This window comes from Salvelinus namaycush, chromosome 3 (genome assembly GCF_016432855.1).
Source record: "Salvelinus namaycush isolate Seneca chromosome 3, SaNama_1.0, whole genome shotgun sequence".
NCBI classification, from domain to species: domain Eukaryota; kingdom Metazoa; phylum Chordata; class Actinopteri; order Salmoniformes; family Salmonidae; genus Salvelinus; species Salvelinus namaycush.
Window position 1 is genome coordinate 62035521 of NC_052309.1, and position 13639 is coordinate 62049159.

The window sequence follows — 13639 nt, forward strand, 5'->3', positions numbered from 1 at the left end:
TTTCACATACAGTGTTTTCAACTTACATATAAGTCAGTGGTGTAAAGTACTTAAGTAAAAAATACTTTAAAGTACTACTTAAGTAGTTTTTTGGGGTATCTGTACTTTACTTTACAAGTAATATGTTTGACTACTTTTACTTTTACTTCACTACATTCCTTTGGAAAATAATCAGGTTTTTACTCCAAAGATTTTCTCGTTACATTTTGAATGATTAGCAGGACAGGAAAATGGCCTAATTCACACACCTATCAAGACAACATCCTTGGTCATCCTTACTGCCTCTGATCTGGCAGACTCACTAAACACATTTGTAAATTTTCCCAATTTTTTTTTTTTATGTCTGAGAGTTGTCTGAGCGTGCCCCTGGCTAACAATAAATAGAAAATGTAGCCGACTGGTTTTCTTAATAGAAGGAATTTGAAATTATTAATACTTGTACTTTTACTTTTGATACTTAAGTGTATTTTAGCAAATACATTTACTTTTGATTCTTAAGTATATTTACAACAAATTACTTTTAGACTTTTACTCAGGTATTTTACTGGGGGATTTTCACTTTTACTTGAGTCATTTTCTATGAAGGTATCTTCACTTTTACTCAAGTATGACAATTGGGTACTTTTTCTACCACTGCATATAGTACACACGTGACTACATTGTGTATGTTTATTTGTGCAGTAATTATTAATCATTATGTCCTCACCAGGGATTTCAACTTGCCATTCTGAACTTCATGCTATGCCACCATATTTCTGTCAATGACTGATTTCACCTGTATTCCTACACTTCGGACTTCAAAGGAAATCTCAGCTTTGTTAAAAATACACTCAAGAAAAAAAAAGTTCAAATCCCAGGTGGGGTCATATTTTAGATGTACTGTAGAGCGTACCTCACTTTAACACTGTCATACCATCACTTTATTTATAATGGTTTGGGATGGTTTGTGTCACGCCCTGACCGTAGAGAGCTTTTTATGTCTCTATTTTGGTTTGGTCAGGGTGTGATTTGGGTGGGCATTCTATGTTCTATGATTTTGTATTTCTATGTGTTGGGCCGGGTGGGGTTCTCAATCAGGGACAGCTGTCTATCGTTGTCTCTGATTGAGAACCATACTTAGGTAGCCTTTTCCCACCTGCATTTGTGGGTAGTTGTCCATGTGTAGTTGCCTGGGAGCACTACGTTGGCGTCACGTTTTTCGTTTTGTTGTTTTGTTAGTTTGTTAAGTGTTCTTCGTTTAATAAAAATAAGTATGTACGCTCACAACGCTGCGCTTTGGTCTCCTCCCTTAGACGATCGTGACAGTTTGATACCATCTAGGACCATCACGGGATATCCTGATGACTTGTAAAACAAATGTCTTCAGAAAATCCCAACCTGGTCCTTATGGAAAAACCACATTCATTTTATGTGATTACGTGTTTCACGTGATTACATGTGATCTCATGAGAAGGTAATGTGATAACATGACAACATGTAAAGCAACATGTGATGACATGGTGTGTACATAAAATAAAGTGTGTACATAAAACGTATTAAACACGTCTGTAAGAAGATGGCGCCGGAGGGTGGCAGTATCATGTTGTGGGTGTGCTTTGCTGCAGGAGGGACTGGTGCACTTCACAAAATAGATGGCATCATGAGGGAAGAAAATTATGTGGATATTCTGAAGCAACATCTCAAGACGTCAGTCAGGAAGTTAAAGCTTAGTCGCAAATGGGTCTTCCAAATGGACAATGACCCCAAGCATACTTCCAAAGTTGTGGCAAAATGGCTTAAGGACAACAAAGTCAAGGTATTGGAGTGGCCATCACAAAGCCCTGACCTCAAACATATAGACAATTTGTAGGCAGAACTGAAAAAGCGTGTGCGAGTAAGGAGGCCTACAAACCTGACTCAGTTACACCAGCTCTGTCAGGAGGAATGGGCCAAAATTCCCACAACTTATTGTGGGAAGCTTGTGGAAGGATACCCGAAACGTTTGACCTGAGTTAAACAATTTAAAGGCAATGCTACCAAATACTAACTGAGTGTATGTAAACTTCTGACCCACTGGGAATGTGATGAAAGAAAATATATCTGAAATAAATCATTCTCTCTACAATTATTCTGACATTTCACATTCTTAAAATAAAGTGGTGATCCTAACTGACCTAAGACAGGGAATTTTTACTTGAATTAAATGTCAGGAATTGTGAAAAACTGAGTTTAAATGTATTTGGCTAAGGTGTATGTAAACGTCTGACTTCAACTGTATATCCTACCAACGGGACATGAAAAACTGTAATATCTTATGTTTCACTGAGTCGTGGCTGAACGACAACATGAATAACATACAGCTGATGGGTTATACACTGCATCAGCAGGATAGAAGAGCAGCCTCTGGTAAGACAAGGGGTGGCAGTCTATGTATATTTGTAAACAACAGCTGTTGTACGATATCTATGGAAGTCTCAAGGTTTTGCTGCCTGAGGTAGAGTATCTCATGATAAGCTGTAGACCACACTATCAACCAAAACAGTTTTCATCTGTATTTTTTTGTAGTTGTCTACATACCACCACAGACAGATGCTGGCACTAAGACCGCACTCAATGAGCTGTATACTGCCATAAGCAAACAGGAAAATACTCATCCAGAGGCGGCGCTCCTAGTGGCCGGGGACTTTAATGCAGGGAAACTTAAATCTATTTTACCTCATTTCTATCAACATGTTAAATGTGCAACCAGAGGGAAAAAAACTCTATACCACCTTTACTCCACAAACAGAGACGCGTACAAAGCTCTCCCTCGCCCTCAAGTTGGCAAATCTGACCATAATTCTACCCCCCTGATTCCTGCTTACAGGCAACAATTAAAGAAGGAAGCACCAGTGATTCAATCAATAAAAAAGTGGTCAGATGAAGCAGATGCTAAGCTACAGGACTGTTTTGCTAGCACAGACTGGAAAATGCTCTGGGATTCTTCCGATGGCAATGAGGAGTACACCACATCAGTCACTGGCTTCATCAATAAGTGCATCGATGATTTCGTCTCCACAGTGCCTGTACGTACATACCCCATCCAGAAGCCATGGATTACAGCCAACATCCGCACTGAGCTAAAGGGTACTTGCATTGCCCCCTTTTACGCTGCTGCTACTCTCTGTTATTATCTATGTAGAAGTCACTTTAATAACTCTACCCACATGTATATATTACCTCAATTACCTCGACTAACCGGTGCCCCCGCACATTGACTCTTTACTGGTACCTCCTGTATATAGCCTGGCTATTGTTATTTTACTGCTGCTCTTTAATTATTTGTTACTTTATTTCTTATTTTTTTAGGTATTTTTCTTAAAACTGAACTCTTGGTTGAGGGCTTGTAAATAAGCATTTCACTGTAAGGTTGTATTCGACGCATATGACAAATAAAATTTGCTTTGATTTGATGAATCTAAACATGTGACAACATAGAGGGAATTCTATTAACATGAGCCACGGTGCACCCGGCTATGGCCGTGATGTGAACAGGCAAAAGCGTTGAGGGAGGAGCTCCCTTCTCAAATGGAACAGTAATCTTCTCCGCTCGGTCATCTTGTCAACAAGGCAATGTGGTGCACCGTTCAGAAGCATAAAACATATATTTTCCATAAAATATATGATTGAATTCTCAAACTAGTTTTCATTGCTAAGGCAGATAAAGCATTTTTGTCAAAATTAATCCCTTTTGCATGTAAAAACACAGAATTATACTTATTTTTCCACATGCGTAATCTACATCACTTTTGCTTTGAGCCAACTTCGCCATGGGCTTTGAACGGGGCACCTGGCTCACACCCGGGAGTCAGCCTGGTTCTAAAATTTATGCAATCACTTGGTATAAACTACTCCCACCGGGGCAACCCATGCCAGATAATCAAATCCTCTCAATATCTCATGTGAAGTGGTCCAAAAACACATGCTTGCACATCATTTGCCTAGCGGTTCAAGCGTTGGACTAGTAACTGAAAGGTCACTGGTTTGAATAACCGAGTCAACAAGGTGAAACATCTGTTGATGTGTCCTTGAGCAAGGTGTGAAAGGTTCCAAAAACACGTTTTCACATGAAATATCACGTGAAGTTTTCCAAAAACATATGATTTCAGTTTAATGGTATCACATGTTGAAATTTTGCATCCCCAAGTTGTCACATTTCTTTAACATGAGATCATGTTCTCACATGTGCTCACATGTTGTCACGTGCAGTTTCATGTTATCACATGAACTTCACACAAGAATTCATGTCGTTTTTCCATAAGGGATTACATGCATAATAAACTCAGCAAAAAAAAGAAATGTCCTCTCACTGCCAACTGCGTTTATTTTCAGCAAACTTAACATGTATAAATATTTGTATGAACATAACAAGATTCCACAACTGAGACATAAACTGAACAAGTTCCACAGACATGTGACTAACATAAATGGAATAATGTGTCCCTGAACAAAGGGGGGGGGGGGGTCAAAATCAAAAGTAACAGTCAGTCTCTGGTTTGGCCACCAGCTGCATTAAGTACTGCAGTGCATCTCCTCCTCATGGACTGCACCAGATTTGCCAGTTCTTGCTGTGAGATGTTACCCCACTCTTCCACCAAGGCACCTGCAAGTTCCCGGACATTTCTGGGGGGAATGGCCCTAGCCCTCACCCTCCGATCCAACAGGTCCCAGATGTGCTCAGTGGGATTGAGATCCTGGCTCTTCGATGACCATGGCAGAACACTGACTTGCAGGAAATCACGCACAGAACGAGCAGTATGGCTGGTGGCATTGTCAAGCTGGAAGGTCATGTCAGGATGAGCCTGCAGGAAGGGTACCACATCATTGCCTGCAATGACAACAAGCTCAGTCCGATGATGCTGTGACACGCCGCCCCAGACCATGATGGACCCTCCACCTCCAAATCGATCCCGCTCCAGAGTACAGGCCTCGGTGTAATGCTCATTCCTTCGACGATAAACGCAAATCCAACCATCACCCCTGGTGAGACAAATCCGCGACCCGTCAGTGAAGAACACTTTTGCCAGTCCTGTCTGGTCCAGCGACAGTGGGTTTGTGCCCATAGGCGATGTTGTTGCCGGTGATGTCTGGTGAGGACCTGACTTACAAAAGGCCTACAAGCCCTCAGTCCAGCCTCTCTCAGCCTATTGCGGACAGTCTGAGCACTGATAGAGGGATTGTGCGTTCATGGTGTAACTCGGGCAGTTGTTGTTGCCATCCTGTACCTGTCCCGCAGGTGTGATGTTCAGATGTACCAATCCTGTGCAGGTGTTGTTGCACGTGGTCTGCCACTGTGAGGACAATCAGCTGTCTGTCCTGTCTCCCTGTAGCGCTGTCGTAGGCATCTCACAGTACGGACATTGCAATTTATTGTCCTGGCCACATCTGCCTCCTTGCAGCATGCCTAAGGCACGTTCACGTAGATGAGCAGGGACCCTGGGCATCTTTCTTTTGGTGTTTATTCAGAGTCAGTAGAAAGGCCTCTTTAGTGTCTTAAGTTTTCATAACTGTGACCTTATTTGCCTACCGTCTGTAAGCTGTTAGTGTCTTAACGACCATTCCACATGTGCATGTTCATTAATTGTTTATGGTTCATTGCACAGGCATAGGAAACAGTGTTTAAACCCTTTACATTGAAGATCTGTGAAGAAATTTGGATTTTTACAAATTATCTTTTGAAAGACAGGGTCCTGAAAAAAGGGACGTTTCTTTTTTTGCTGAGTTTAGTTGTATGTATTGCTGCTGCATAGACCTATGTCTGTAGGCAGCCTTTAGGGTTCCATTCAAACTGTGAAGGGTTTTAGTGTAGGGCAGGGGTTGGAAAACCTTTTGGCTCGAGGGCCACATCGTGATTTTGAAATTTAACGGAGGGACACATTTTTTGGGGGACTAATTGTTTGTTAAAATCAATTTGTGGGGTCCTCCCGAGTGGTGCAGCAGGCTTGAGGCGTCACTTCAGACCCGGGTTCGATCTCAGGCTGTGTCACACCTGGCTGTGACTGGGAGACCCATGAGGTGGTGCACAATTGGCCCTGCCTCGGCCGGGTAAGGAGAGGGTTCGGCAGGCTGAGATTTCCTTGTCCCATTGTGCTCTACAGACGCCTGTGGCGGGCCGGGCGCATGCACGCTGACATGGTCGCCAGGTGTACGGTGTTTCCTCCGAAACGTTGGTGCGGCTGGCTTCTGGGTTAAGCGGGCATTGTGTCAAAAAGCAGTGCGGCTTGGCTGCGTCGTGTTTCGGAGGATGCACGGCTATTGACCTTTGCCTCTCCCAAGTCCGTACCGGAGTTGCAGCGATGGGAAAAGACTGTATCTATCAATTGGATACCACAAAATTGGGAAGAAATAATAATGTTTAAAAAAAAAAAAAATTATGTCTCGCAAGCCGTATTGAAGTGCCCGGCAGGCCATACTTTGCCCAGCCGATGGTGAAGGGTATGCTACAGCGCAGCTGCGAGAGAGTCAATGTATGTCTATGGAGAGTTCAGCTGTTTAAAATTCCAGTCATGTCTCTGGTGGTTTTATGGTGCCACCTAGTGTACAAATAGCCATCAGACAGACAGACCATGATTACTGCGCCACTAGTTTTATGAGAGCTCAAGGGCCTTCTCTCACTTTCTCTCTCTCCCCCACTTTCAGCTTTCTCTCTCTCAGTGTCAGATCTCTTTCTCTCTCGCTCTCTTTCTCTCTCTCTCTCTCTTTCTCGCTCAGCTCTCTCTCTTCTCTTTCCCTTCTGTTGTTTCTTTAACTCTCTCCCATCTCTCTTTATCTCATTATATCTCTCTCCCCCCTTTCCCACCAACATCTTTGTTTCTTTTGTTTCAAACCTTCTCAAACAGACTATTTCCTACACTTCAAAGGGATGGACTTTAAATTTATAGCTTAAACTGACAGATTTTGATGGGGATTTTTTTAATCATGTTACTTAGATTTTAAGACAATCGAACAACCTCCTGGAAAATACACACATAATCAACATGTACACATGAACTAATTACATGAAACTGTACCTTATAGTTTACTGAAGAAAGGCCTAGTACTACACTACCTGTAAACAAAAGTGAGTTATAACTAAATATGAAACTTACAACAAAATGTACAGTCAACTTTGTAAATACAATTCAGGGATGGCCACAACTGCTCTTGACCAGCTCCAAGTTTATGCAGGCTTTGTTGTTCAAGCCCAGTTCTACCACACCTGATTCTACTATTCATGGTCTCGATGAACAGCTGAGTAGTAGAATCAGGTGTTGTAGCACTGGGGTTGATCAGAAAAGCCTACATAACGCTGTGGATCATCAAGACAACTCCTGTCATCATCAGAATGTCCAGTTAAATAGGCCAGACTGTCCATATAAATAGTGTCAAGTTGATGTGCTTATAACAAGGTCCGTAGTGCAATGGTTAGCGTCACCGTCTTTGGAACTGAGGACAGTTTGACCTTTCTCTTTAGTGTATAGTTTTAAATGGCTCTTAAAAGAGCCTTTGGGTTCGTGGAGTGGCAGGCAAGAAGCAGTGAGTGGGCTGGTATGTACTACTGCATCCGTCTCGCTAGAACGGAGGAGAGACCAGCTCTCAGACTCTCAAGAAAGAAAGAGGTCGTTGCCCTCATCCATGAGAATCATGCCATCCCTACAGTACTGCCCAGGGAAACAGTGCTGTATGGCAGAGTGGCTGATTGTGGACATGCGCCTGGAAGCTTTTGTTGCACAATGTTTTGGTTGTTCATTCACTCACTCAGTACTGATTGAACGTGTATTTATCTTGCTTGCTCAAAAATAAATTGTCTTAAACAGTTGATGTGTTGAAAACAGTATCATTTCAATTAAGTCATATATAGAGTTCGCTCTAACCAGGTTAGCAAGCATTTTCTTTAAATTGCGCTCAGATTCAGTTGCAATAGCAAGTTTTAACTGGGTGCACATGTGGCAAATTCAGATTTTTGTGAACACACTGAAAAGTAATTTGACACTGTATTGATCAGTCAGTGCAAATTTGGATTATAATGACAGGAAGATAATTGCATTGAGAGAGGAGGGCGCGTACTGAATCAATGCATAAGGTAAGGTCTGTAACGTTAGCTAACGCTAAATGAGCAAGCTAGCTAGCAAGCAGCTGTTATAAGTTGAAATCTGTTTGTACATGTAACGTTAGCAAGTAAGCCAATTTTACTTTATGGAGTAGCTAACGTTAGATGAGCAATGCCCATTGCACAATGTATTATAAATTAGCTGTGTGGGATATAAGTTACTGCCAGACAAATGTTGGTGTTGACTATGAACTTTACTTAGCTAGTTATGCTTTGTGGAATATTGTGGGATATAGCTAGCTAAGTTATTGTCAACATTGAGTTTTTGCTGGCTAGCTAACTGGCTATAGCAGGCAAGGACATTCGCTAGCTTATCTGTTTGTTTACACAGATGATTTCAGCCTTATAAAAAACCTTCCCAGGCAAAATATAGATAAGTAGCTTTCCTCGCTTGTTGGTTAGCTAGCTAGCCAACATTAGTTCTCATCTGACAGGTAACTTATGCTGCAGCATAATGTTACGTTAGCTAGTTATCTAACGTTACAGCTGCTGGCTAGCTAGCTAACTAACATTAGCTAATCAAAACAAAACCACATTCAGCTCACTAATAACAACCAACCCATTTTTCATGTTGGACAATTATCTGTGTGCATTTATTGATTAACCTAATCTTGAATACCAACATATAACTATCTATAGTAGCTTAGGTTTGTCCTCAACCACTTCTTATCATGGCTTGCTGCCTGGCTGATAAAGGCGGCGACCTGTTTGTGTTGGCGAGTTGCTGAGCACTCTGAGATTCATCTGAAAATATGTTAGCATTGATTAGAAATGTTCCAAAAAGTTGGCACATCATTGTTTTCTAACTGACGGAAATGTGCACGTGATAAATGATACATTTCATAAAAACTGTTGCACCTACAAACTTAGCCTATACGACATTGTTTAAATTCAATGGTCACTTTATGGACGCTATAGTCTCGCTTTTAATCCGACTTCTAGAATTTGAGCTAGGTAGCCACAATAAATACTCAATTGCTAATGACAATGTTAAAAGAAATGTGGTTCTTGGCAGTGTTGCCAACTCCTCAGTAAGGAAGTAGCTATTGGCTGTCCTAAAAGTCACTAGAAGTCGCTAAATGACGTCATCACCTAATTTGCATAATTGGCCATGTGCATGTAATTGTGATGGACGCTGTAGGAGAGAGGAATAACGTCGTGGGAGAGACTAAAAGTGAGTAAAAAACACCCTAAATATGTTTAGAACTACAAATGAACTTTCTTCTGTTGATTCTTGTTTTTTTTAATGTCACAATTCCAACCCTCCTCCTTTATCTGGGCTTGGGACAAGTGACCCAAAAGAGACACTCTGGCAGAGTTACTTAGTTTTTTATTTTATTATTTTTTATTATTTTTTTTAGTTTAGTTTTCTTAATTTGGTTTGGTTTTTAACCTTATGGTCCACTTAGGAGCCAGCAACAAGTCACAGTAAAACATTAACATTTTTAACCATAACATTTTTACATTTTTTTTGTATACAATCTACATTAACAATCTAAATTTACCAAAAAGAGACAATAGAAAAAACTGTCAATTGCAATGTGAGAAAATTATGGTAACTAGTCTGGCCCTAATTCGGATTAATTTGGTGGTTTTCCAGACCCCCCTCCACACACACACAGGCTTTGCTGGCTCACAGAAAGAGTGGGTCATCGTCATTTTGGTCAAGGCTCTCTATGACAGGTTCAACAACTGAGGGAGCTGACTTAAATGAGTAAGCAGCTGATGTGCCAAAAAGCTCCAAAACATTATCAGGCAGCTGGAGCTCATAGCAAGCCTCACCAGACAGCTTCAGTCCATATCGAATGTACAGGAAGGATGCAGTTAAGAGTCTGCAAGGACATCCGATTTCTAAGTTTGCTTTTTACCACACTCATCTGGCTGAATACTCTCTCGACCTCAGCAATCGAGTGTGGCAAGGACAACACAGACACAGCAGCCATGTCAAGTTCTTGAAACGGGTTGATATCAGCTGCATCCCTGAACTTCCAAATCTCACTCCAGAAGCCCAGTGTGTTTTTTGGCTCATTCCATTTCCTAAGATGGATGGCACGCCATTACTAGGAAATCTTGTCTATCTCTGCAGGGGAGTAGCCAAGGAGCTTGGCTAATTTTCTATTTCTCCAGGGCTCTTATTGTGCTTTAGTTTCCTCCACATTGAAAACTGACATGTAATGCAATGCTTCGATGTTGTCCGGCAGTCTCACCCTCAACTCATTAGTGAGGGAGATGGTGAAGGCTACACACCGCTTTCGGACATTGTTTTCATCCTCAGGCGCAAGGTGGAGCTCAGCTGCCTTTGACTCAAAAAGGTAACCAAGGTACGGTTTGGGACTGATGTATCCATCTATTGGCCCTTTAAGTACATCAACATTTGCCAGTGGATTCAGCACCCTGCTGCTCACAGACTTGATCAGGCTAACCAAGCTGTCAAGTAGCTTAAGAGGATCTACTTGCTCTCCCTCAAAAGCCTTGATGGCCAACTGTACCTCACCCAGCACTGACTTCAAAATAGTCAGATAGATTATGTTTTGAGGATCACTGTACATGGAGTATAAAACCTCAGTCATGTAGCAGTGTTCACTGGACTTGGTGACTGTGAAATGCAGCCTAAGCTCCTCCCACTGGTCCAAAATGTGTGAAACCGCTGGTTCAATGGAGAGCCAACGTGTGGCACATACCTTGGTTATCTGTAAAGGTTTCTCTCCACAGTTGGTCTCATAAGGCCTTGTAGGCCTCCCTGCGCTTTGGAGACACATAAAACCAGTTATAAGTCTCTCGTACCAAGTACTTCCACACTATGGGGGATGGTGTCATTGGAAGCATTACTTACAGCAAGCTGCAGAGAGTGGCACACACAGCAAATAAAAACCAGATATTTTAGGCCATACTCCTCCTTCAGCACTTTATGGACCCCATTGTTAATCCCCGTCATAACAGAGGCATTGTCGGTCCCTATCCCCAGGAGTTTCTCTTTTTTAAGAGACACTTCTCTAGGAAAGCCACAATAGCACGGGCTACAGATTTGGCATCTCCTCCCTCCAACTCAACAAGCCCCAGAAATGTTGATACAATTGTCTGCTTGGTATCACTAAATTACCTTATCACAACCCCCAGGTACTTAGAAACACTTACATCCGTGGACTCATCGAGGAGTTGGCTGTAACGCTGGTCACCCACATCTGCGACCAACTTTTTCAGAAAGTATGGTGCTAGAACACCATTAATCATTTCTGTGCACTTTGTCCTGTGCATTTTGAAGTGGGTAGCAGTAGTGGAGTCTGAGAAAGCAGCTCTACATGCTTCTCAAATGTGATCACATGCCAGCATGGAACAGTGTTCAGCAATAGCTAATGTCATGGTGGTCTCAGCCTTTTTTGCAGAGTAATTTTTTAAAACCATAAATGGCAGCTTGTTTTGGGTGGAACTGTTATAAGGCTTTGCCTTTTGAGTATGTTTTTGAGTTGTCATGTGTATTTTTACATCACTAAGTTTGGTGTAGAAATCAGCCTTACAATACCGGCAGTATGCCCATGTATCATCTCCAATAAACGGCTTCAACCAGCCTTTGAATTCAGGGTTTGATTCCCACTCCTTTCTGTATTTTGGAGTGTACAGTTTAGACTGAGACATGATGAGCTAGCCAGCTAGATGTTTAGCTTATGTCACAGAGAGGCACACACACAGTGGACAAGATGAGTAAGTGACTGAGGCTGTGTGAGTAAAATGCAGTGATTTATTTTAGATAAAGAACATTTTACATTTACATCTCGCCCTGAATGTAAGCCAGGACGGGATCAGCCAGCGGCGGCTTCCCGCATGAGCGATTAATTTGCAGTCTGGACGCGGAGGGGTGAACATCTCCTGCTCTGACTGCAGCTGGGAATAACTGCTGCGCGAGGACTGGGCCGCCTGTGAGTGCTTTGGGATGGGGGTGGGGCCCACGGCAGCACCTGCTGCTCGTTGAGAAGAGTAAGAACGATATGTGCTTTCACGTCAGAGTCTCCAAATGTCTCCAAGAACATCAGAAAAAGTCGCTAGATTTGTCACTAGTCGATTTTTTGAAAATGTGTCGCTAGAGGTGTCTGAATACTCGCTAAACAAGTTGCCAACACTGGTCCTTGGTAACAGATGAACGGATCATGATGAGAGGTGGATAGTAAGTTGTGTATGTCCAATCAAGTTGATTTGAAATTGGTGTCATATTGGCTTAGATATATGATGGTAGGGAGATTTGAATTTAACAGTGAGCTTCAACCAATACCTATATAGACGAGACTATCATCATGTTTATAATACATTTTGGCAGTTAACTGTATATAAATAGGAAATACAATGATTCTTCTAACATATTGTCATATTAAATATTAATAATAATTAATAATTCATCTTATTCGTAGTTGGAAATTGGGAACTATAGTTCTAGCTACCATCACGAGCCTCTGTAATAATCTGTATTATATGTGAACTGTAACGCTCGTCGTTAGGAGAAAGAGAGGAGGACCAAACTGCACCGTGGTGAGTATTCATGTTCCTTTTAATGAAAACCGAAATACTCGAACAAAACAACAAAATAACGAATAAAGGAGAATAAACCGAAACGAAACAGTCCTGTCTGGTGACATACACAAAGACACAGGAAACAAACACCCACAAACCAAAAGTGGAACCCAGGCTACCTAAGACAACGATTGACAGCTGCCTCTGATTGAGAATCATACCAGGCCGAACACAAAACCCCAACATAGAAGAACACATAGACTGCCCACCCCAACTCACGCCTTGACCATACTAAATAAAGACAAGACAAAGGAAATATAGGTCAGAACGTGACATGAACAGAAAGGTTGGTAACAGTAGTCCGTGGGGAGATGGGAGAATGATTTATTATTGACTAGTTCACTGCCTCAGCTCGCATACCTGAGAGTTGTATGTGTTTGAGGTCACAAGAGAATCTGATAAGTTATTCATATTGGTCAATTTCTTTGATTGGGTCAGGGCCCTATAGTTCCCCCAGTGATACATCTGAATCCTCATGCTGGGATAGCACACACACACACACATCCGCACGCACACACTATCCTGGGTGTGAACATGAGCTCATGCTCATCAGATTGTGAATGTTATAAAATTCACTCATTGAATCATTCCAGTTAACTGATTAATGTTGATGATGGTTGAAATGTATAATTAAAGGGCAATTCCGCCACTTTTCAACCTTGTATTCATTATCTCCAGCATCATACCAGTGTCTACATGGTGTCTTTCATTGATCTGTGGTTAGAAATGTAAACAATTGTTCTCTGTGACATCACAGTTGTTAGGTGCCTCCTAAGAAGAGGTAGGCGCAGGAGTCAGGACCAGGAGAGCAAGGAATTCAGTTGGCACAGTCGTTTATTATAAGTCCCAACCCACCAACAACAGGCGGGGAAAATCACGAAACACACGGAGGAGAAACCTCTACTCCTAATACAGTACTAACGGTACAACGACTGTGAGGAAACAAAAATCCCTGTGGCGCAAACACACACC